The sequence below is a fragment of the Sceloporus undulatus genome, unplaced genomic scaffold, assembly GCF_019175285.1.
Source record: "Sceloporus undulatus isolate JIND9_A2432 ecotype Alabama unplaced genomic scaffold, SceUnd_v1.1 scaffold_13, whole genome shotgun sequence".
In the NCBI taxonomy this organism is placed as follows: domain Eukaryota; kingdom Metazoa; phylum Chordata; class Lepidosauria; order Squamata; family Phrynosomatidae; genus Sceloporus; species Sceloporus undulatus.
Window position 1 is genome coordinate 5,318,393 of NW_024802935.1, and position 24,563 is coordinate 5,342,955.

The 24,563-nt window shown below is 40.4% G+C and overlaps 1 protein-coding gene across 9 annotated transcripts in view; it reads right to left on the minus strand.

The window, feature by feature from the left end:
- Positions 1-24,563, minus strand: part of LOC121917252 (HMG box transcription factor BBX-like) — a 181,072-nt gene that overhangs the window by 141,163 nt on the left and 15,346 nt on the right. For 3 of the 9 annotated variants that reach the window (XM_042443031.1, XM_042443027.1, XM_042443032.1), the window contains exon 3: positions 6,243-6,379. The exons of the other annotated variants lie outside the window; for them this stretch is intronic. The gene's annotated coding sequence lies outside the window, so the exon portion shown is untranslated. The remainder of the gene's footprint in view (positions 1-6,242; positions 6,380-24,563) is intronic. 9 annotated transcript variants of the gene reach the window in all.

The window sequence follows — 24,563 nt, forward strand, 5'->3', positions numbered from 1 at the left end:
TTGTTGGTTAGGATCAGATCTAAAATAGCTGACCCCCTTGTTGCCTCTTCCACCTTTTGGACAAGGAAATTGTCTTCGAAGCAAGTGAGGAATTTGCTAGACCTTGAGGATTTGGCTGAGTTTGAATTCCAGCAAATATCAGTATAGTTGAAGTCACCCATCACTACTACATCTCTCCTTTCTGAGTGTGTGGTCATCTGTTCTAGAAAGGCGTCATCCAATTCCTCAGTCTGACTGGGGAGTCTGTAGTAGACTCCCACAATAACATCCTTGTTGTTTCCTTCGCCTTTAATTTTTATCCAGATGCTCTCCACCTGGCTGCCAGTATTGATGTCCTGGATCTCTTCACTAGTGTAAATATCTCTGACATATAGTGCTATTCCTCCTGCTTTCTTGTTTGGCCTATTTCTCTTAAAATACATTCCAATTATGAGACTCATCCCACCATGTTTCAGTGATGCCTATTATATCATATTTGCTTTGTTGAACTAGGAGTTCGAGTTCATCTTGCTTATTCTCTGTGCATTAGTGTAGAGACATCGCAGACCATGGGTCCCCTTTTCTTGCTGCCTGTGCAAGTTTTTTTGCCTTCCACTGTTGGGGCCTCGCAGTATTTGTCATTGTTTCCTATATGTCTGTTTGACTATTTTCTCCAGCCTTTTTCCTTCCTTAATATTGTCTCCCTCCCCCACGCAACTCAGTTTAAAGTCCTCCTGATCAAATTCTTGAGAGTGTTAGCAAAAACATTTCTTCCAACTGGTGTAAGATGCAACCCGTCTGTTGCCAGAAGTCCCTCCTCGTGGAACTGCAGCCCATGATCGAAGAATCCAAAATACACTCATTTTCCTCGTAGTTGTTTTAGCGTTGAAGGTGGTATGGTAGAGGGCACCACTGTCTCTGGAAGACAGGTTTTGCAAGGTTTCACAATGTTTAATTTAAGGTGACAAGTGGGAGATAAAAATTATTGTGCACGATAGACAATTATGACCATTTTATGAAATCTTCAGCCCTCTGAAATAAATTTGTTTCTGTCTCCAGTATAAATATCACTAGGACATACTGTTGGTTTGTAAAGAGTAATAAAATATTATTTATTGCGTCAATATTCCTGCCTGCCTCCAAGGATCTCAGAGGTGAATCTCTACACATCACATCTATCCAAATAACCTGCCCAAGGCTAACTAGTGAGCTCCATAGCTAAGCAAGGACAAACATCATTTCACAAGTAAAACTGAAGGTATATTCTATATGTAGTCATTTTACATCGATATTGTGTGAATGGTGTGTGTGAGAGCTCTCTTGGTACTTGTATCTGTCTATGTCTGTATTTCAATAAATGTTACATACATAGTGCCTAAAACCAAATTTGGTGTCTCTTTGTCTATGTCAGCCCTGCCGTGGATAAATTTACTGGGAGGGAGATTTCCACTACACGCTCTCAGGATAAACAGGTTGCCCTTAAAATCTGGGCATAACAAATATACTTCCAGGTAAATTACAGAAAAATACAAGTGCCTTCTCTATCACTGGCTAACTTTTTGAAAAATCGAAGGTTTGTTGTTTAGTTATTTAAAAGCCCTAAGAAAGAATCTTTAGCAATGGAATAAGGAGACATTCATGCAATAAAACTGTTGGAAGGTGGGTATGTAAGGCCAGGCTGGATTATCCAAAACACTGATATGACCAGAAATTTATATAAACAGAAGTTCTTTTTTCGTAGGGGTTTCCCTTATAATGGGAATTATTATTATTATTATCATTATTATGGGAATGGGAGCTAGCTAATAACTTCTGATGATCAGTTATTTGGGATCAGCATATCTGTGGTGACAGAAGTCTTACAGCATGATACAAGGCTCATCATGCAGCATATAACTAACATGTGCTTAGAAATACTGTCTTCTTGTGACCACTCAGCTATATGTTTCTGGTCAAAGCAGGGTAATAAAAAGAACACTTTGTAAGCCTTAAGAATATTTGTTCTTGTTGTGTGCCTTCAAAAAATTTCTGACTTATGGGTTTTCTTGGCAAGATTTGCACAGGGAGGGTTTGCTTTTGCCTTACTCTGAGAGAGTGTGACTTGCTTAAGGTCACCCAGTGAGTTTCCATGACTAAGCAGGCATTAAAATCCTGGTCTCCAAAATCCTAGTCCAACCCTCAAACCTCTATAGCATGCTAGCTGTACTTTCTCTAAAATATTAGGCAAGCCACTATTTGCTGTCATCTACAAACCATTTAGAGATAAAGCTTAGATTGGATCCACCTTAGACTAATTTACGATCTGTATAGCAAAAATATTCTAACTGTTTTATGGATTGAGTGGAAAGTATTGTACAGCTCCATGTAAAGTACAATTATATCCTAAATTTCACTAAGTTCTCTGGACCCCTCTCCCAGGGAAATGTGCATTGCAGCCTAAAAAGACTTAACAGTATTATCACATTGTAAAAACAATATTCTACTGAGACAGGCCAGCGTTCTGCTTTTACAACTTTGTTGTAGTATTCTTTGCAAAGGAAGACAAAGCAAGATCCATCTTTTGTGTCTTTCTGTCAACAGGTGAAGTTGTATTTTTGGTTTTAAGCTGATTTGATTGCTCAAGTAGTTTAAAATTTTAAAAAAGTGTATAAGAGCACAGCTTGTGGGGAGAAAATGTGATATAAGTTTAATAATAAATTCTGTTACACTTTCACAACCGAAGGAAATGTGGATACATAATCAGTTGTTAGTAGTACCAAACAAGGGTGTAATCCTGGCTGTGAAACAGACTATAAGGCAGCAAGCACATTTCTTTTTGACTTGATTATTTTTACATTTTTAGTCTAAAAGTAAAAATCTTTAATTATGGAATTATGAATGGAAAAGAAATTTGCATTCACAATTTTTTTTTAATGAATTTGTTCCAATTAATAGTCTGAAAGACTAATAAAGAAAATGTGTGCAGATCTTTAGGTTTCTCATCACTGGGAGGAAACTGTGATGGTCAGATTTATTTTAATGATACTTGTGTTGCAGTTCAAATTATACGAAAATAAATGTGCACAACCAGAAAAGTGTACCTTTGAAAAAATGCAGACTCACAAGCTTTAGCCAATGGAGAAAACACATAAAAACACATGTATACATTTTAAAAATATGATTAAAATTTGTACATTAAAGAAAATTCATAACAAAATATTTTGTTTCCAGGCAAGAGGAAAGAACAAAGTCTTTCAATGCAGAACAAGGTCTGAAACTCTGCCATCCCAGACAAAGGCATACCAGTAAGACAATGGCATACCAGAAGTCACCTGAAGAAAAATCAAACTACTGTGTTGTACTACAAGACTTTATATCTTTAGGCAAACAAGAATCCCATGAAGCTTTGAAACTCTGGTTCCCTTATTCACATAAGCAATTGAGTTTTCTTATCAAATATGAGAAAATGCCCTGCACCTGTAACATAAGCAATTGTGCGTAGCTGCAACAAAGATGAATTCTGACCCTGATTCACATGGTTTATGGTGCCACAAATTCATTCCTCCTTAGAAAAGACTGAAGCCCTACTGATGTAAGTGTTTATTCAGGTGTGAGAAATGTGTAAGCTGCCAGGTATATGCAACATGATAGAACCCCAAGTGTAACCCCCACAATCCACATGCCACCCACTGCAACCCTTTTTCAGCCTAAAAATGGCCAACAACATTCCCCGGAAAAAAAACCTTCATGAGGCAATACTGCACATTTAAATGCTATTCTTCCTCCACTATTCTGTTTTAGGCCACAAATAGCCGTTCACATCCATCTGGTTCTTTTAAAAGCAGGAGGATTGGGTGCCTGTTGAGGCTGGGGGAAGGCACAGTGGGGCATACAATTACATTCATCTAATGCAAAAATGGACAGATACTGAGGATCTGGTGGCCACACCTAGCCCTCGGTGTCTGTTCATCCCACTGTTCATTAAATGAAATTTTATGTTTGTTACATATAGAGATGTGAGGGGAAACTTGAAAAAGTTTAGGAGATACATTGTTTTTTCTTCTATTTGCATTAAACATTCCTCTTCTGAAGCTATACAAAAACATAATAAAATGTTGCCTTATTAACTATTAAATAGTGCTGCCATATGGCTCAGCTGGGTTTTGCCTAGATCCTGTCCACACCACCATCTGGCCAAGATTCCTAGGCTTTACTATTGTGGTAAGTATACAGTTCATAGAAAACCAAAAATAAAAATGCAACATGTTGAAGCTGCTGTTTTATTAGAAATAGACATCCTCCCATCTCTCATTATTATAGCCAAGTTTGGAAATCACTGCTGTAACTGACATGCAATGGACCAGTGATATTCACAAAGAGAAGAAAACACAAGTCACAATTTAACTGTTTGGTGACAGAACTGCCTTTTGAAGCGTTCCCTCTGCTCTACCAATGTGAATGTGAGAGCTGCTCAGAGAAATGAATGATTGAATTAAAGCTTTTGCCATACCTCTGTAGTACTCCCCCTTGGCAAAAATGGCAGCAACAACAACATGCAACTGAATCTAAACAGTGTCCCTCTGTTGGAAGGAAGGTTCTTGGGTCCAATTGAGGTTTCTGATAATGGAAATTAAGATAAATGAAAAGAGCTTCTGTTATAAACTTCCTGTGTTTTAATCACATGGTTTGTTTGTTGTTGTTTTTTATTTACATTTTGTTTTGCTGCTGTTTTGTTGTGATGTACTTCATCTGCATCATTGGTAACTACCCTCAGCATCATTTAAGAAAATGACACAATTTATGAAAATGTGTGTGTGATTAAATAAATATAGTTTTATTTCCTCCATATTGCAAGTTTGGGAGAGAAAGTGCAGCTCAAAAACAGCAGCTTACAACAGCTCTGAGAAACAGTGCACTTTTGACATCCAAGGAAGGCTAAGGAAGGTCTAGATTTCTGTTCCCACCCCATCCCCAAACAAATCTTATGGTATACAAATGTAAGTCCTCTCCAGTTATTTCCTATGTCCAAATCCAATGCTCAGTTGCACATGCACCAACCCTACTGATCTGCTAGAGAGAAGAGGCATTTTTAAATGTCTAAAACTTGCACTCTCTGAATAAATATTGCACAACTTGCATAATATGAATACTAGACCACGCAGAGTTATGAACCTAGCATTTACTTAGCATATACTGTACTTAGCATATGGTAAACCTACTATTAACACTAATACAGTGGGCTCCTTGTCTCCACTGGGTTTTGGTTCCAAGACCCTCCCATGGATACGAAAATCAGTGGATGCTCAAGTTCCACTAAATACAATGGCACAGTAAAAGTGTGTCCCTTGTAAATAAAATGGCAAAATCAAGGTTTACTTTTTGGAATTTTGGAATTCATGGAAAATATTTTAAAATATTTTCAAGCCGTGGATGCTTGAATTCGTGATAAAAAAATCCATGGATATGGAGGGCTGATTGGCAATACAGTGGTTAGGTAATAAAGGTACGTTTTAAAAATCAGAAATGGACTTCTATATCCTTTAGACTAGTGGTTCTCGACCTTCCTAATACCGCAACCTTTTAATACAGTTCCACATGTTGTGGTGACCTTCCAACCATAAAATTATTAATATAATAGTATAAAATATGTGTTTTCCGATGGTCTTAGGCAACTCCTGTGAAAGGGTCATTAACCCCCAAAGGGGCTGCAACCCACTGGTTGAGAACTGCTTTAGACCCACTTGTCTGTTTCAGGCAAAATGCATGCTTTCATACAGAGGCCTGATGTATTCTTTCCCAGCGAATCATTCCCTCCACATTTGGCTAGGTTTAAAATTAACTTTAAAATTCAGTCAACAGCCTAGTTCTCAGACCCAGGCATTATGATAGGGTTACCTATTCGATGGGGGGGGGCACATTTAGTGACTGCATATTCAAACCACTCTCATTTTAAATATCCCTACTATATAAGGTAGGTCTAAATACCCTAAAGGTACGAGATTGTTTGATCCTGGAAGCTAAGTAGGGTCAGCCATTGTTAGCACTTTGACGAGACCGCCCACAAATATCAAGAAGGAAATGGCAAAACCATCTCTTAGTGTTCCTTGCCTAAGAAAGCCATATGAAATTCATTAAGTCACCATAAGTTGACAGGCACCTTAATGGCATGCATACACACAATGAGCTGTGACAAGTGCTACTAAAATATTGCTAACCTTCACTGTATTCAAATTATATTTTAAGTGGTTATTTAGTGATATTTAATAATACCAAAAATTGGTTACCTCAGCAATATTCCCACACAACCTTGAGTTTAGAGGCCAATCCCTTGTATCTGCTCTTCCACTACTCCATCATTGCAGGTTCCCACAATAAATAGGGTGGCAGCAGGAGACACTTCCAGGAAGACCAAAAAGAAGAGCTATGGATGACAAAATGGACAACAGATGGAGGGTCTTGAGAAGATGAGCGAGGAGACAAATATCTAAGTATTCACGAAAACAGGGAAGATACCCAGAACCATCTCACGCAACGCCTTCCTTGCCAAGAGCTGCTGACACTACCCTTCCCCTTTCCCCTTTCTGTCTTCCTCTGTGAGTCCCACTGATGCAGAGTGAAGACATTAAATTGTCAAGCTATCATCTTTTCCAACCCTAATGATAGGATATTCTTTACGCAGTGATTCAATTTCTCCTGTAGATTTGCAATAATTACAAAAGCTGCTAATTTCTGATATTCAGAGGTGGGGGGGAGGGGACCTTGTAAGAAAAACCAGACATTTTAAAAATCTCCCTGGGCAGAAATTTTAGCTCCGAAAAAGAGAATACGGAAGGGAAAAGGAGGACATAGTAGTAACCTCACATTATGATAAAACCCACAAAAGACTAGACCATAACTAAAACTACACCATGAGGCACACTTGGCAACAGTTATTTTTGTATACCAGCATTACCAGATTTCAGGGTTTTGTTTTGTTTTTTAAAGATTAACAGAGCAATCTTATAAACATGTGCAGAACTACATGTGAGCTTAATAGAGCTTTGTTTGTTTTCAAACTGTTGAGGGCTGGGCTTTTAAATGCCATGCAATTCAGATGTCAAATTTTGTATATAATTTTTAATATATTTAATATTCTTAATATGTAATGTTTTAATTTTTTAATTTTATATGTACACCTTTTAATGATTTTGTTTTGTTTTTAATTTATACTGTTTTAAATTTCTTGGTAGCCACCTTGAGTACATGGATCAAGAGAAAGGCAAGATATAAATAAATATATTGACTTAATTTCTGATTTACAATGATCCTAAGGTTTCTTTGCCTTTTACTGAGCCTGAGAGAGTGTAACTTGCCTAAGGTCACCCTACAAATTTCTAAGCAGGGATTTGAACCCTGGTCTCCCAGTTTCCCGATTTAACATTCAAACCACTACACCACACTGGCTCTCCAATGGATCTTACAACCAGGGAAATGGGTGTAATATTACAGGGAGAAACATCAGTTATTATTTAAAACAGTAGTGGAAAATTGACAGCAAGACTGGGAGGCGACACTGCCACCTTTAAAGATTCTGGAAGGTCTCAGAGGGCTCACATGTTCAGCTCATCCATTTCATCCTCTTGAAATAGCCAATAGCATCTCCAAAACATTTGGGGATGTCACTGGCCATTCCTTGGCAACTGAGGACATTTTCTGGCCTTTACTCACTTTTTAAAACCTTCTATGGGTCTTCTTTTAAAATAGGGAGTGTGTGTCCAGTATATGCCTTTAAAATGTGACACTCTCCCCCAAAAAGGAAGGACAGTAAAGAGCATTCTTAGGCCAATATCCCTTGTACCTTACACCCAGAAACCATGGGGAAAAAGAAAAGAAAGTCTGACAGAATACTAGACATGTAGTACCTACTTTTGTTTTTTATTAAACCTGATATCCAACAGACAGAACAACTGCAAAAAGGGGGACACAGAACTGAGGAAGGTGCCTCTGAGCCCAGGTTCAAACCAGGGCTTTGTTTTTATTACTAGCACTTCTGTTTACCAATATATTCTTCCATACAAATCTATTTTTGTCTCTGCTGCTTTCCTGCTTTGCTGATTTCAGAAGTTTTAGTTAGGAAGAAAACATCTTTCTTTTGTTATCACAATCATTCAACCACTGAGAGTCAGAGTTCTTTCCAGATACTGTATAATGAAATCACCTAGAAATTTACATTAGAGCTTGTTCTACCTTCTACTTGTCTCTGTACTAGAATCCCCGTAAGAGGTGGTCTCTCTCATACTTTGACTATTGCTGACAGTATCAATAAATAGCTTAATGCTAAATAGTTTAATGCTAGGGACATGCCATCACAGGAAATGTTATAAGGAGGAACTCAAAGGAACATGTTTTTCAGTAACAAGTAACTTCATTACACTCATATGTTGTGTTGCTGTTGTTTTGTGCCTTCAAGTAGTTTCTGACTTATGGTGAACCTAAGGAGTTTCCTGGGGCTGAGAGTGTGTGACTCACCCAAAGACACCCAGTGGGTTTCCATGGCAGAGCGGGAAATTGAACCTTGATCCTCCAGAGTCATAGTTCAATGCTCAAACCACGGCACCACGTTGGTTAGTGCATAAATCCATGTTTAGATCATGACAAAGAAGGGAAATTGCTAAACACCCTAAAAAAAATTGCTCTCTAGAACCACTGACCATAGTACTGACCAGAATGTAGGTACCAAAACACAATTGGGCACATCTCTCCAGAATGCTAAGTGGCAATCCCAAATCACTACAACAGAGGCTCAGCTAGTACATAGCTGACATCAGTTCCTTTTGTTAGTGGTGATGTAAGCTACTGGATATACCCATGTATAAGTTTAGAAATTTAGGTTAAAAAACTCACCCAAAAAAACTTGAGTCGACTTATCCACAGGTCGATGTAAGTACTGTATTTTAAAACACACACACATATATGGTGAAAGGCAAGAGTTTAATCTGTCCTGGAAGCACTGACCCCTTTCTACTCTCTCATCCATCCAGCCTTTAGTATGTGTACCAAGTTCTTTGGCACTGTTTTCCTTTACTTTATCCTTTGCATCCTTTGTTACATGCCCCTAAATTTTACCTTCAACTTATCCACAGGTCATATCAAAACCCATAACCTGCCCTTGACTTATATATGAGGTTGACTTATAGTCGAGTATATGTGGTATATGACAATGCTGCTATAAAATCATTGTATTTCTTACTTCAGTTATGGTATAAAAGATATATAACATAAATTAAGATTTAGTTTTGAAATGTTAGTTAAAAAGTTATCAGAAAGCTCTGAATTTGCAGTAACACAGAAGGAAAAGAACTGCTAGGAATCCCCAGTGGAGAATTTTCAGTTATATTCTTTTCCAAAGAAAAGAGTCGTTGGCTAAGATATGCAAGGACAGAGAAGGCAAAGAGTAATAAATCACTGCATAAAAACTTAGAAAGTGAATTAGAGTACATTTTGAAATCATTATTGGATAAGCTTGTTGCTTCCCTAGCCTCATCATTCTAGGATTATTAGTATTATTTTCTAAAGTATTGAGGGGGCTTTGCCAATTTGGGAATACAGACTCAAGAACTATACAATTAAAAAACCATTTCATTCAGGAAATAATTATACATATTATTTCTATTATAGTATAGTTGTTTACAAGCAAAAATGATCAAAATGAGGCTATTGTACTTCGGCCACATTACGAGCTGACATGACACATTCACAAGGTCACCATAAGTCAAAGTAGGCTCAATAGTAATTAATAACAAATAAAACAGACTTATTCTCTCTATACTGTATAATACTTGCTATGCTTCAACTTTATCAGAACATTTCATCTTAAGGCAATAATTTCACTTCATGTTTCGTACACTTGAATAAACATTAAACTTTGACCATCTTACTATTAAATTCATTGTTACTTGGAAAAAAACCCAATGCATTATGTTGATTTGTGAACCTTCTTCTTCTTCTTCTTCTTGGCTTTACTTCGCAAACGAAGATTCAGGAAGGACTCATCCGTGCTTTCTACAAGTGCGTTGATGACGTTGGATGTATCCTTCGAGCCTGTGCAATGGATTTTTCTGGTGGAGGGCAGCGTGCACAGAACTGGCCTCACCCTTTAAACCAGAGGTTCAACTGCTGAGGCCTTGACAAGCATGGACGGTGGCAGTGAGGTCCTCGGGTCGTAGGTTTGATTAAAGTTTCCTTCTCTTAGATGGTTGACCTTACAGGGTTAGACAAGCATCATCTGCCCAGGTTTGGGATTAGAGTTTTCCTTCTCCTAGGATGGTTGCCCTAAGGCTAGAGAGCGCATCCTGCCCTTTGGCGTTCTTGGTCAGACACTTCGGTTGTGACCTGTCTGGCGTGGGAGGCCCTGCTGGTGACTATTATACCACCGCCAGCATAACTCACAACTTCATTAGGGTATGCAAGCCTCTCCCCCACACAGTCAGAGCATGGATGGAGGGGAATAGGAGGCGAGAAGATGACAGTTAAGGAGGGAGGAGCCTCTTCCTTCAGGCTATCCCCGGTGGAGCTGGGCCTGCCTGATCACTCCCCATCAGGCCGGAAGATGACAGTTATGGAGAGAGGAGTCTCTTCCTTCAGGCTAGCCCTGGTGGAGCTGGGTCTGCCTGATCACTCCCTTTCAGGCCGGAAGATGTCAGATTTGTGAACCACTGGTTACTCAAAATGCTGTACAAAATTCTCACAAACCTTAGGGTTACTTTATGTACTGAGTCAAGAAATCTTGTGGGTCTGCCCCACCATGGTTTCAGTCCAGGACAAATTTCCTTTAATATTACCTATATCGTGTGTGTGTGTAAATACAGTGGTACCCCGGGATACGAATGCGCCGGGTTACGAATTTTTCGGGATACGAAAAAATCCCATAGGGATTTATTGCTTCGGCTTACGAAGGTTTCTTCGGGTTACGAAAAAACCGCGGCGCTATTTTCCGCCACCGGAGGGCAGCAGAGAGCTATTTTTCCATTAGCGCCTATGGGAATTCGGCTTACGAAGGTATTTCGGGTTACGAAATTAACCGCGGAACGAATTAATTTCGTAACCCGGGGTACCACTGTAATACACACACACACCTTTACTTAGCTACTTTTCTTTCCCTAGGTTCTTTCATATGGATAACATTTTTAGACTTCTTAGGTTCATGTTTCAAGATCTTCTATCACTTATTGGACACCTCTGAAGTGGAATCTCCTCTTCATTTATGCTGTTTATGATCCCTTCTTGTGTCACTGACCTAGCACAGACATTTGGTATCAAGTCAGTCAGTCATCAATACTGACAGAAGATGAATACTGACAACTGAGTCTAGCTGTTCAGCGAGAGAGAGCCTGCCTTTGTTTGTCCTCAGTAATATGGGCAAGGGTAGAAGGCTTCAGAAGATGGCAACTGTTTTCAAGGCCTTTGACTATGCTGAAGTTTTCCAATGAAACACCAAATCTGTCCAAAATAAAATGTGAAGGCAGAATACTCTGTTCTTTTGGCTCTGATAGTGCTCAAAGATATCTATGTCAACTGTTTCTCCTAAACAGAGAAAACACTGGGACTGTACATCTATGGGTGAGACCTTAACTTTTCAAGAGAAGCAATTCTTGAACAAATACTTCAAATTCACAAGCCCTGACATGGATTAAATAAATGCAACCAGCAAAAAACCGGGGGGGGGGGGGGGCCTCCAATAACAACAACAGAACTAGGTTCTGTTAATAATTCTGATGAGTGAAAGAGAGTAGGAACCCAGGACAGAGAAGGCCTATGTACTGGAAAATCAAAGAAGAGAACGTACTGAGAAAATCTCGGACAGTCATGAAGACAGAGAAGGTGCTTGAATGCTGTTAACCGGCAGACAAAAGGAAAGTGAGGTGAAGTGGAGAAAAAAGGCACTGACATGCAGAGTTCCTGTTAGAAGGTGCATAACTCCACTTAGATAATAATTATGATTATTATATTTTATTTATAAAGTGCTGTAAATTTGCACAGCACTGTATATAGAATGGATAAAAATGATAAAACTAATAAAACCTGCCAGTGGTGTACAATCTAAAAATAACAAATGCATATTAAGATAAGCAAACAACAGGTTAAAAACATCAAATAACAGACATCAGGTCAAATATCAGATGTCAAACAAAAACAGTCACACACTACCTGGAAATACTTCCCTGAATAATATAGTCTTTAAATGAGTTTTAAAACTGTTTAGAGAAGTGATGAGCCGCACTCATGGGGGAAGAAGGTTTCTCACTTGCTGCCCCATGAGTGAGAGGCAGCAAGTGAGAGAGGACGAATCCGGGATGGGGCAGTGGATATCCTAGGCTGGGACAGGAGACTTTGACTACCAGAACAGAGGGAATGAGTACGAATGTAAAGCGAGAGAAATTCAGAGAGATAAGGAGGGGCCAGCCCATGCAGGGCTTTAAATGTCAACAACAAAAGCTTATACTGAATGCGGATGGGGAAGGGGAGCCAATGGAGAGGAGATAATAGAGGAGAAACATGGTCAAAGTGGCGAGTGGATGTAATAATACGTGCAGCTGAATGCTGGACAGAAATTAAAGGACGAAGGTGAGAGTGAGGAAGCCCTGTCAGAAGAAGATTACAATAATCTAGTTGCGAGACCACTAGGACATGGATCAGAATCTTGGCAGTAGAGGCCGAAAGAAATGGACAGATGAATTTTGGATAGATGACACTAGTTCAGCTCTACATTGCTCCAAATGTTCTTCACAGGTGAAGGAAGATCCCATATGTAGGAGTGAGAGAGACACCATTAAAACAAACCATCTTGATTACCCAGAAGATAAAGGCTTAGTTTGCCAATGTTTCATTAGATTTAAATATTCTATCTGTCTGAAATTTCTTTTAAATTCTAGGAGCATAACTTTCAACTTTTGGGGAGGGGCAAGAGAAATTTGAAATTCATGTCATTTAAAAATATTAATATGGACATTATAAGTATAGTTACACACATGAAATTTCATAAATGTCAGAAGACAACTAGCATTACCTTAAATTGGGGAAAACTGAATGCATAATCAGAGACAAAGATTCAGGGATATTGGAATATTTAATTTGGCAGTAGTATATGAGAAAATTACTTCAGTACTCCAATTTCAGGCTAAAAACAGGACAATATGATGTGGTTACCCAAAAAGTTAATGTGATTTTAACCAGCATTAAACACATCATCCTCTCCAGGTCACAAGAAGTAAAGTTTACACTTTATTCCTAATAATTAAACTGCATCTGGAATACTATGTTTCATTAAGCATCACATTCTGAAGTATAAATTGAAACACACAGACATATATAAACATATATATTTAAACATATAAAATATTAACTGGAACAGGAGAAAGCAATGAAAATGGCAAGGAGTATGGAAAACATGTTCTATGAGAAAAAGGCTGGGAAGTATGTTTAGCCTGACAAAATGAGACTGAGGAAGAACATGACACCACTCTTCAAATTCCTGAAGGATGTCACACTGAAGAAGGCAGGATTAATCTAATGGGTTTAAATTTCAAGAGGATAGATTACAGTTGAACATCAGAATTTGATAATGGAACAAATTACCTGAGGAGAAATCACTCTCTCACTAACGATTTTTAAAGAGTCTTGACACCATCTATTGAGGCAGATTTAGGTGGATATTAACCTAGATAATTTAAACTAAGAGCCAGCATTGTGTAGCAGTTGGCCTAGCCCTCCAGGACGCCAGTGTTTATATCCCTGCTAGATCAGGTGAATGCAACGGTCAAGAGTGCCTGCTATCAGCTCCGGCTGATACATCAGCTGCGCCCTTTCCTGGAACGGGGTGACCTTGAAACTGTAGTACATGCACTGGTAACCTCAAGACTTGATTTTTGCAATGCGCTCTACATGGGGCCTTGTGCCTAGTCCAGAAGCTTCAACTGGTACAGAATATGGCAGCCAGATTGATTACAAGAACAACTAGAAGTGACCATATTACACCTATATTGAAATCAGTCCACTGGCTGCCTATTCGTTCACGGGCACAGTACAAGGTGTTGGTCATTACCTTTAAAGCCCTCCATGGCTTGGGCCCAACCTACTTAAGGGATCGCCTCCTTCTGTATAATCCGCCCCGCACCCTTAGATCCTCTGGGAGGAATTTGTTGCAATCCACAAAGACTAGATTGACGGCAACCTCCCAGAGGACTTTTTCTGCAATCGCTCCCACTTGATGGAATGGCCTGCCGGATGAGATCCATCAAATTGCCAACCTAGAGAGCTTCAAGAAAGCTGTCAAGACGGATCTCTTCCGGCAGGCCTTCCCGGAATAGAAGTCGGCCATGTAACACTCCCCCCACAGACATATATAAGCAAAGACTCTGCCCACCGTTATTTTATTATTTTATTATCGTAATATTGTTTTTAGATTTTATCGTTTGTAATTTTAATGGATAGAATTGTTTAAGCCTTTTTAAGGGGGGAATTGTATATACAGTCACGCCTCGCCATACGCTGCCTTTTTATAGGCGGCTTTGAGCATAGGCGCTCAAAGCCGCCGGCGTGCGCGGGGCGGCGCATCCCATTCAATTGAATGGGTGCGTGCGCCTGTTGTGCCCCGCGCGCGCCGCCACACACAAATCCCAATGGTTTCCAATGGGACTCGAGCATAGGCGGAATTCGCCTTACGCGGAGGGATCCGGAACAGATCCCCCGCGTAAGGCGAGGACCCACTGTATTGTATTTTTTAAAGGTTGTACGCTGCTTTGATTGTGGTAACAAAAAGTGGGATATTAATTAAAGTTTTATGATTTATTTATTTATCATGGAAACCCACTGGGTGACCATGGGGAAATCACACTCTTTCAGCCCCTGAGAAAGGCAAAGGCAAGCTCCCTCAAACAAATCTTACTAACAAAATTCTATGATAGGTTTGTTTTAGTATTGCCAGAAGTCAAAAATGACTTGAAGCCATACAACAATAAATTAGCCCAAAAATCTCCTTCAGCACTGTGATTCTACAAGAGCTGGTGTTTACAACATCTCCCAGTTACAGAATGCTAGTTATTAACAACACTGATAATATGAGAATGATGTATAGAATGTACTGTTAGCCCTCCATATCCACAGATTGTTAATCTACAGATTTAACCTTCCACACCTTGAAAATATTTTAAATATATATAATAAATTCCATAAAGCAAACCTTGATTTAGCCATTTTATATAAGGGCATTTATTCATACCATTTACTATGCCATTGTATTTATAATGGGACTAGAGCAGTGATGGCAAACCTATGGCACGTGTGCCAGAGGTGGCACTCAGAGCTCTCTCTGTGGGCACGTGTGCCGTCGCCGCAGCACAGAGTTTGCCACAGTTTGTTACTAGAAAGCCAGAGGGACATGGCAATGAATAAGTGGGTTTTTGGTTGCAGTTTGGGCACTTGGCCTCTAAAAGGTTCACCATCACTGGACTAGAGTATCCATGGATTTTGTCTCCACAATTGACCTGGAACCAAACCCCAGCAGATACTAAGGGCCCACTGTACAAATGATTACTATTCTTTCTTTTGTAAACTACTGTATGTAGCCCTTCTATTCTTTGCCTATATCTATTAGGAATACTTACAAAAATATTGACATACGTAATACATTAAATGTACAAGGTACTTTAAATCATTATCTAGTTCATTTTATAATAATCATGATTGGCATGACAATCATCTTCTTATTTGAATTTCAAAGAGCTGCTGCTGAGAAATGATGGGCTATCCAAGTACACAACTACTGACCTATGTGAACTCATAATATAAATCCTATAAAGCCTAAATCTTTTCAGTAGTCCCAAATAGACTAAATCCACTGAATCAATTGCTGAATGATAATTCAATAATTCTGTACATCCCATCAATAGCACTAATTTAGTTGGTACAACCAACAGGATTCAAATCTACACATGTAATAATAAATAATAAAGTTTTTATTTTTATCCCGCTCCTTCCCAAGATCAGGGCGGCTTACAACATATATTTAAAACAGAGTAAATACAATAAAAACATAGAACAGCTAAATACAATAAAAGAACAAGCTAAAAGCCCCATTAGCCCAACCTCTTGGCCACGGAAGAGGAGGGAGGCCCACAGGATTTTATTCGGGGAATGCATGTTGGAACAGAAAGGTTTTTAAATCCTTTCTGAATTGGGTCAGGGAGGTTGATGAGCGGAGCTCAGTGGGCAGCGTGTTCCAAAGGGCCGGGGCGGCGATGGAGAATATCCTCTTCATAGTGGAGGAAAGCCTGGCCCCAGGCACCTTCAGTAATTGCTGCCCAGATGTTCTGAGGGTGCGGGACAGAATATACGGGGAGAGGCGGTCCTTCAGGAATCCTGGGCCCAAGCCATTTAGGGCTTTATAGGTAATCACCAACGCCTTATATTGAGCCCGGAAGCGGATGGGCAGCCAATGGAGATCTTTCAGCACAGGTGTTATATGGCTGGCCCTGGAAACACCAGTGACCAGCCTGGCTGCCATGTTCTGCACCATTTGAAGCTTCCGGGTTTGGTATAAGGGTTGCCCCATGTAGAGTACGTTGCAGAAATCCAGTCTCGAGGTTACCAGAGCATGTACAACAGTTTCTAGGTCCCTCTGGGCCAGGTATAGACGCAGCTGGCGAATAAGCCGAAGCTGATGACAGGTGCTCTTGACCGTCGCATTCACCTGAGCAGTCAAGTGAAGCGACGAATCAAGAAGCACCCCCAGACTGTACCTTGATAAATATGTGGTGTGGGTATCTCCACATGTCATCTTTCCTGTTTTCACCCATATATGAGGTTCCCTAGTAACTCAGCAAACAATGCTTTCCTGAGTGAGGTTCCTCTCATGTAATTTCCTTATAAAAGCCTTTTTACTTTCTTAGGCTTTTACATTTTATTTGACATATTGTATCTTGATTGGGTTCTTGTTTTATGGTGCTCCTAGTGATTTTAATAAATGTATATTCTGTTTTAATATTATGCTTTTGATGTGTTTTGAAACTGAATAAACTAATACTGAAGGATACTGCATAAATCCTTAAAATATAGTTGCTTGATGGATTGAGATCTTCTAAGTCACTGAAAGCCTTGAAAATATTTGATGGAAGAGACAACATCCCTCAGGGAGTAAGTCAGTTCACATTCTTTAAATACCAAGTATACTCACTTCCTTGCCTTTGAAAATGTAATTGCTGTTATTCATTATGTCCCATCTTTGGTGACCACTTCTCTCATAAAGCACCACTGCTGTAATATGCACAATAAAGTTGTGTTTCCACCAGATCAACATAACAAACATACTGGACATTGTGGAACTGTGATGTCTATTATACAGAACCCTCTTAAACTATCTTCTGGCACCATAAAAAGGATTCATTATGTTCTCAGAGGAAGCAATGGTCTGAAGTAGAGGAGAAACACTTTCAAATAAGATAGACGGAGAAAATGTGATCCTTGGTTTGAAAGCATTTCCCCACAAGGACATTTCTGCCCTTACCATGGTTTCCAAGTCTTCTTACTCCTGGTTTTTGTTTTGTCTTTCAAATACCAATGCCACTCATAAAGTCCCGGGGGGGGGGGGGTGTGAGGCATTTCATTCACCCCTTTTGTGGGGGAGGGGGTTCACCTTTTTTATGGCCTGGACAACGTATCTTTTCACCAACACCAACACCCCCCCCCCCAAGGAGTTGGGGTTGAAGTGAAGTTTGTGTTCCTTCCTCCAAATTCCTGCAGCGGGCCACTATGGCTCCTCTGCCAGTTGCCTACCCCTGAAATACATGATGCCCCTTAACATAAGGAGTATATGACAAAAGAATGAACAGTAAGCTTGCCAGGGTGATTTTCAACATGCTCATTTGTCATCCTGTAAAACAGGAGACAGAGGAGGGCCAATGCAATGCAACAATTTAAATTATCACCTAAAGATACACCCATGTGGACTTTGGCTTAAATCAAATTGTTAACAAAAACAGGATCAAATCACTGAGAACTTGGTAACTTTATGGTTATTTAAGTTCTACTGATTCAATGATATTACTCTAGTTGGGATATAGGCTTTGTGTTTCACATATGTTCTAGTAACAAAGCCCCCAAAACAACTTTACATGGTGATTTCTACAGATAATGTTAGCTTTAGCAGTGATCAATGCCTATGGAAACTTAAATGGTAGAGCAAGTCACTATTTGGCACTACAAAGAATACCTTTAATAAAATATAACAGTTAATATTGATTTAATCTAAAGTGCCTTTTTTTAAAAATTGTGTATAATTCTTCCACAGCCATTCTCTTTGTAGTTCAGCAAATTTTGTGTAATTTTTACCATACCATACTTTATAAAGCAATAAATGAAGAAAATCAATGAAATTCAAAACAGATATAGGTAAGATTTGTCTACTTACAGAAAGAATGGATCATTTGAAGAAATTTATAAAGCAGCAGGCAAATGAACAGAATTATTTTTATACACAATGTATTGTGATGGGTAAAAACAAAATTGAGATCTAAAAAAAATATACCAATTCCTGGAATATACCAATAGATGTTGGATATTACACACTGCAGAGAGACTGTAGGCTCACTTTCAAGGCATCCCCAAACACTTGACTGCTGATTGCAAGAAGCTAGAAATGAACAACAATGCATGAGTCATTTCCTAACTGCCCTGGTTTCGTTCTCTGGAGCATTCAATACCTGCTGCTGTTCTGGACAGGATATCAGACTGGATAAACCACTAGTGTCATCAAATATGGCAGTTCATTAGTTTCTTGCAGAAATATGAATTAAGTATATAACTATTCTTTCAAGTATTTAAATGTGGTATTTAACCAAAGGAAATCAGCAGGTATCAATTTACATAGAACTTACATATGCTCATACAGCAGCTTCATTTCAAAACATACTTTTGACTTAAAGAGACTTTATATGAGAAAGTATTACTTTATTTTCAATTCCTCCAGGCTGGAATAAACTTGAGAAACCAAGGAAATCTTTCCTAAACTGCTGTTTCTACTGGAGATACAAGTTGCCTTCCCAGGCATTCCAATGAATATAGGATAGTGACACCACCAAAACCAATATACACATATTCATATACTGTGCCCCCCTCGATCCAATGAAAGACTGTCCCAACAGAACTAACAATCCCATCTCTACCCTATCGTTTGCTTACTAATGACTACATCCACACTGCAGAAATAATCTGGTCCATTGTCAATAGTTCTCTACCCCACCTCTGGCAGGTGCTATTAGTCATTTCACCATTTTCAGGGTATTCAGCCCCCACCGCACAAGCCTTTCATCAAAATGGGACATGACTGAATTGGGAATCTTACTGATTTGAAATTGGACTATGCTACAAGGAAAGCAAGAGACCAGATTATGTGGCGCACTGCCAATTCACATCCCCATCTTGCACATTTTCCTTACCTATGGTTTAGCTGCAAATACAGTTGCCCCTCAGTTTTCGCAGACTTGGAATGGGCGTCCCTTGCCCATTTATGAGCAGCAGACGGAAGAGGACAAAATGGGGTACGCACCACCATTCAAACCAATGGGGCAATTTTTCGTTTCTGTGGGTCTGGAACGGATCCCTCATAAAAACAGTAGGGGGGAGAGTGACTGTAGTATGCTTTAGGACAAAAGTTTAGATTTTTCAAATCTATGATAATTTGGAACATACAGTGGGCCCTTAATATCCACTGGGGGTTGGTTCCTGAACCCCCCATGGATACCAAGATCCATGGATGTTCAAGTACTCTGCCCTGAGAACTTTAAGTAAATACTAAAATTAGGGTTGCCAGAAGTCAGGATCTCCAAACCGGGACAAATTTAGGACAAGATTTTCAAATGGAGGACACACGAAAAAATTGCTGCTTTTTTAAAAAATGTTAATAGAAAGTCATGTTTCTTAGGCATGATCAAAATGGAGGACATTTTGGCATTATTCCTAGACAGATGGCAGAAATGTACTTCCCTTTCTGGCCAAACCTCCCCCCTCCATTCCAAAACACACACGACACACATTTGGGCATTTAACATGGCTTTATTTAACATGGCCTCTTGCCATACAGTGTCATGTATGGTTTGAGCACTGAACCATGACTATGGAGATCAGGGTTTGAATGAAAACTGAGTATGAAATCCAGAGGGTGACCTTGACCAGGTCACACTGTCTCAGCCTCACAGAAAGATCACACAGCCATCAAGTTATACAAACACACCACAGCCATCATCCACACACACAGATTTCTCCCCAATACACCTCTTGCAGCAGCTCTGCTCTAGTCTAGACTCACACAGCTAAGTCTTTGAATATTAATAATAATAATAACAATAATAATCATGGAAGGTCCCTTTGCAAAGTGACATCACACAGCTAGGTCTTTGGGTGCTAATAACAATAATATTGCCCTCGCTTGCTTCCCCTTGCCCCCGCTTGCCCTCCCTTACCCCCGTTTGCCCGCTGCTGCCCTCCCACCGCCTCAGAAGTTCCTCGCCGGCCCGCAGGGAGCAAACAGAGGAGAGCTCCTCCTCTTTAAGCTGGGCGGCCAATGGGGGCAGAGAGCTGGAACAGCCCCACCCCCTGCCAGGAGTCACAGACTCCTGAAGTAGGGGGCGGGCTGTTCCGCTATTGGCCAGCCTGCCAGAGGAGCTCCAGCCTCTAACTGAGCGAATCTCTGGGGGCTTGCTTGGTGCTGGTGGTAGTGGCGGTGGCCGCCGCCACAAGAGCAACCAAATGAGCAGCCACATTGGTGGCGGAGGCAGCAGCCGCAAGAGCAGCCGAAGGAGCAGCCACATTGGTGGCCGTGGGTAAGAGCAGCCAAAGGCGCCGCCACTGCGGCGCCCTAACAAAACCCGGGGACGCCCAGAACCGTGGCGGGACCATGCAGAATGGTCCAAAAGCGGGAAAGTCCCCCCCTGCCGGGATATGGCAACCCTAACTAAAGTATAAATAAATTTTAATGAAGTATTTAAAATAAGGATAAAATCCACAGTCTTTATTAGCTCCAATCACTAACAAACAAAAAACTTTCTCAGAGCCTCACTCTACAAAGATGTTGGGGTGATGGTTTTGTTGGTGTTAAGGATAGTTCAGTATTATAACTTTCACTTTAATGGCCTTCGTGAATAAATTAATCGTTGAAACAGAGGGTGATTGTTTAAAGAGATAATTTTGCAACAGTCAAAAGTACAATATTGAGGGGAATTTTTTTTTTTTTTTACCAAACATTGCTGTTACAGACACCCCTCCTTTCTTGTGGACTTGAGCTCCGCAGTGCTGGATATTCATGGAGGGGTGACCTCTGTTCTTGTCAAAGGGGTGCACACTGCCCTATTCAAGCCTATGGCTTGAATATTGGCGAGTATCCACAAAAATGAAGGGCCGACTGTATTTTGTTTCATCCTGTGCATAATACATTTTTCAGGAAAATAAGGGCTCTGATGCCCACACTATCTATGTCAGGGGTAGGCAACCTGCGGCCAGGCGAGGCCTTGGGACCAGCCCCAGCCCGGTCCTGCCGCCGATTGCCGCCGGGGCCTTTGGCCTCTCGCGCGCAGGGGCAAGGGGGCAATTGTCTATAGACGCCTCAGAAACATGCATTTATATTAACATTTTTTAAAAATCAGCAAATTTTTTTGCATGTCCTCCACTTTTTAAAAAAAGTGTCCACCATTTGAAAATGTTGATCTACATTTGTCCCGGTTTATTTATTTATTTAAATTTTTAAAAAAATATTTAATTATTTATTTTTTTGCTTCGGCCCCCCAGTTGTCTGACGGACAACAACCTGGCCCCCAGCTCAAAACGGTTGCCTACTCCTAATCTATGTGTATAGGTAAATTATAAGATTATCAATGCAATCTTGTGCATCTCTATTTATAAATAAATTCTGCTGTTTCCAATTACATTTCCTCCCTAGTAAATGTGGCTAGGTTTGTAATCTAATTAATTTCAGAGTCCATACTCTACATTTAAAGGGTTATGGGCACCTCCACCACTTGAAATTTGTCAAATGACAATAATCAAAACTGTAGGGAAGACAATCATTCTATGACTGTAGTCTATGATCATGCACACCATAAGCAAGACTGATTATAGGGTATCAAATCAAATAATATTGTAGAACAATGAATAAGTTCAGCAAGATAAAATGTGTCCTTCAGGGAACACGATCAGTAAAAGTAAAGATCAAGATTCTTTCCTAAGTCATCAACAACGCAAATCAGTTAGATAAAAATCCATCAACAAAGTTCCCCAACATGGAATTTAATTAACCACACCACCATGTTTTACGTATTCCATAAAAAGAAAAAGAAATTAAAAAGTAATTAAGATAAAGACTGATTCTATGCTACTACTAACATCAGAATTAAAATTCATTCTATTCATTTCAATGTTAGAGAGAATATGTAGCTAACAAATATAAAGATGGAGCACTTTGCCGACAAAATCTCTCAGATAAGAGCTGACTTGGACGCTGGCATTATGACAGAGGTGATAGTAGAGGTATCCAGCGCCTCTGCATATACTGTTATTCTGGATCAATTTGAGTCGGTTAGTACTGAGGATGTGGACAAGCTCCTTGGTACAGTGTGCCCACGTTATAAGTGGCTGTGCTATACGCGGCTTTGAGCATATGCTCAAAGCCGTGCAGAAGCGCACAGGGCAGCGAATCCCATTCGCATGAATGGGGTGCGCTCCCATGGCGCGCACCCCGCACACCACCGCAGGCCCAAGCCCCATTTGTTTGAATGGGGCTTGAGAATCCGCATTTTTTCTTATGCGGGGGAGGGGGTCCGGAACGGATCCCCCGCGTAAGAGAAGGGCAGACTGTAGTATGAAACTCGACCCTTGTCCATCTTGGCTTGCCGTCCAGGGGGGAGATACCATCAAGATGTTGTTAAAAAACATAATCAATCCATCCTTTAGGGAAGGCTGTCTTCCATCCTGCCTTAAACAGGCTGTGGTTAAACCACTGCTAAAAAAGCCTTCCCTTGACCTCTTGGACAGAAACAATTACAGGCCAGTCTCACTTTTACCATTCTTAGGCAAGGTAATCGAGAAGGCAGTTACCATTCACCTCCAGTCTTATAAGAAACGGATTTTCTAGATCCATTTCAAACCAGATTTAGGATGGGATACGGAGTTAAGACTGCCATGGTTGCCTTAGTCGATGATCCCTGTCTAGGAATCAACAGGGGAAGTGTGACCCTGCTGGTGCTCTTAGACTTCTCAGCGCCTTCAATATCAATGACCACAGTATTCTTCTGGAATGCCTGAGAGAGTTGGAAATTGGAGGTACTGTACTCCAGTGGTTCCATTCCTACCTCTCGGGCAGATTCCAGATGGTGTCGCTTGGGGACAGTTGTTCGGTCAAGAGGGTGCTCAAGTCGGGTATCCCTCAAGGCTTGATTCTATCCCCAAAGCTGTTCAACATTTACATGAAGCCGCTGGGTGAGATCATCCGGAGACATGGGGCGGGGTGTTATCAGTAGCTGATGACACCCAAATATATTTCTCTATGTCTCAGACTGATGCAGTGACTAAGGATGGCGTCTCTCCTCTGAATGCCTGTCTTAATTCAATAATGGACTGAATGAGGGGAAACAAACTCAAGCTGGATTCAGGTAAGCTTGAAATAGGGACCCCTGATTTGGGAATTAAGCTATGTCAGCCAGTTCTGGATGGGGTCACACTTCACCTGAAGGACTCTGTCCACAGCTTGGGGGTGCTCCTGGACTCGTACCTTCAACTGACAGCTCAGGTGGATGCGACAGTCAGGAGCACTTGCTATCAGCTTTGGCTGATACGCCAGCTGCACCCCTTCCTGGAGCCAGGAGACCTTGAAACAGTAGTACATGCACTGGTAACCCCTCGACTCAATTTCTGCAATGCACTGTACATGGGGCTATCCTTATGCCAAGTTCAGAAACTTCAACTGGTACAAAACATGGCAGCCATGCTGGTCACAAACACATGTAGAACTGCCCATATTATATCGGTTCTAAAATCTCTCCACTGGCTGCCAATCAGCTTCTGGGCAAGGTACAAGGTGTTCGTTTTAACCTTTAAAGCTCTACATGGCTTGGGTCTTGACTACTTGCGTGAGCACCTCCTTCCATACAATCCTCCCTGCACACTCTGGTCCTCTGGGTAGAGTCTGGAACAACCTAAGAAGACTAGACCCAGAGGACTTTCTCATCAGCCGAACGAGATCCACCATATTACCACCTTAAAAGTCTTTAAAAAGGCTATTAAGACGGATCTCTTCCAGCAGGCCTTCTGAGACTAGGTTAGATTCATTAGATCCATTAGACTTGTCTCCATCTTCTATTAATACCGACACCAAAATTGACTGATATCATCACCCCCATCACCCCCTCCTCTAAAGGAAGATTCATTTCTTATGTTAATCTGCCTGAAATTTTTAATGTATTCCTATTGGATAGTTTTAAATTTTTTTGATGTTTAATCTTTTTTATAGGTTGGTTACTGTTTTTATCACTGGGGGAGGGTTGGAGGTGTTTAAATTGTAATTTTTAATTGTTTGATGTTTGATT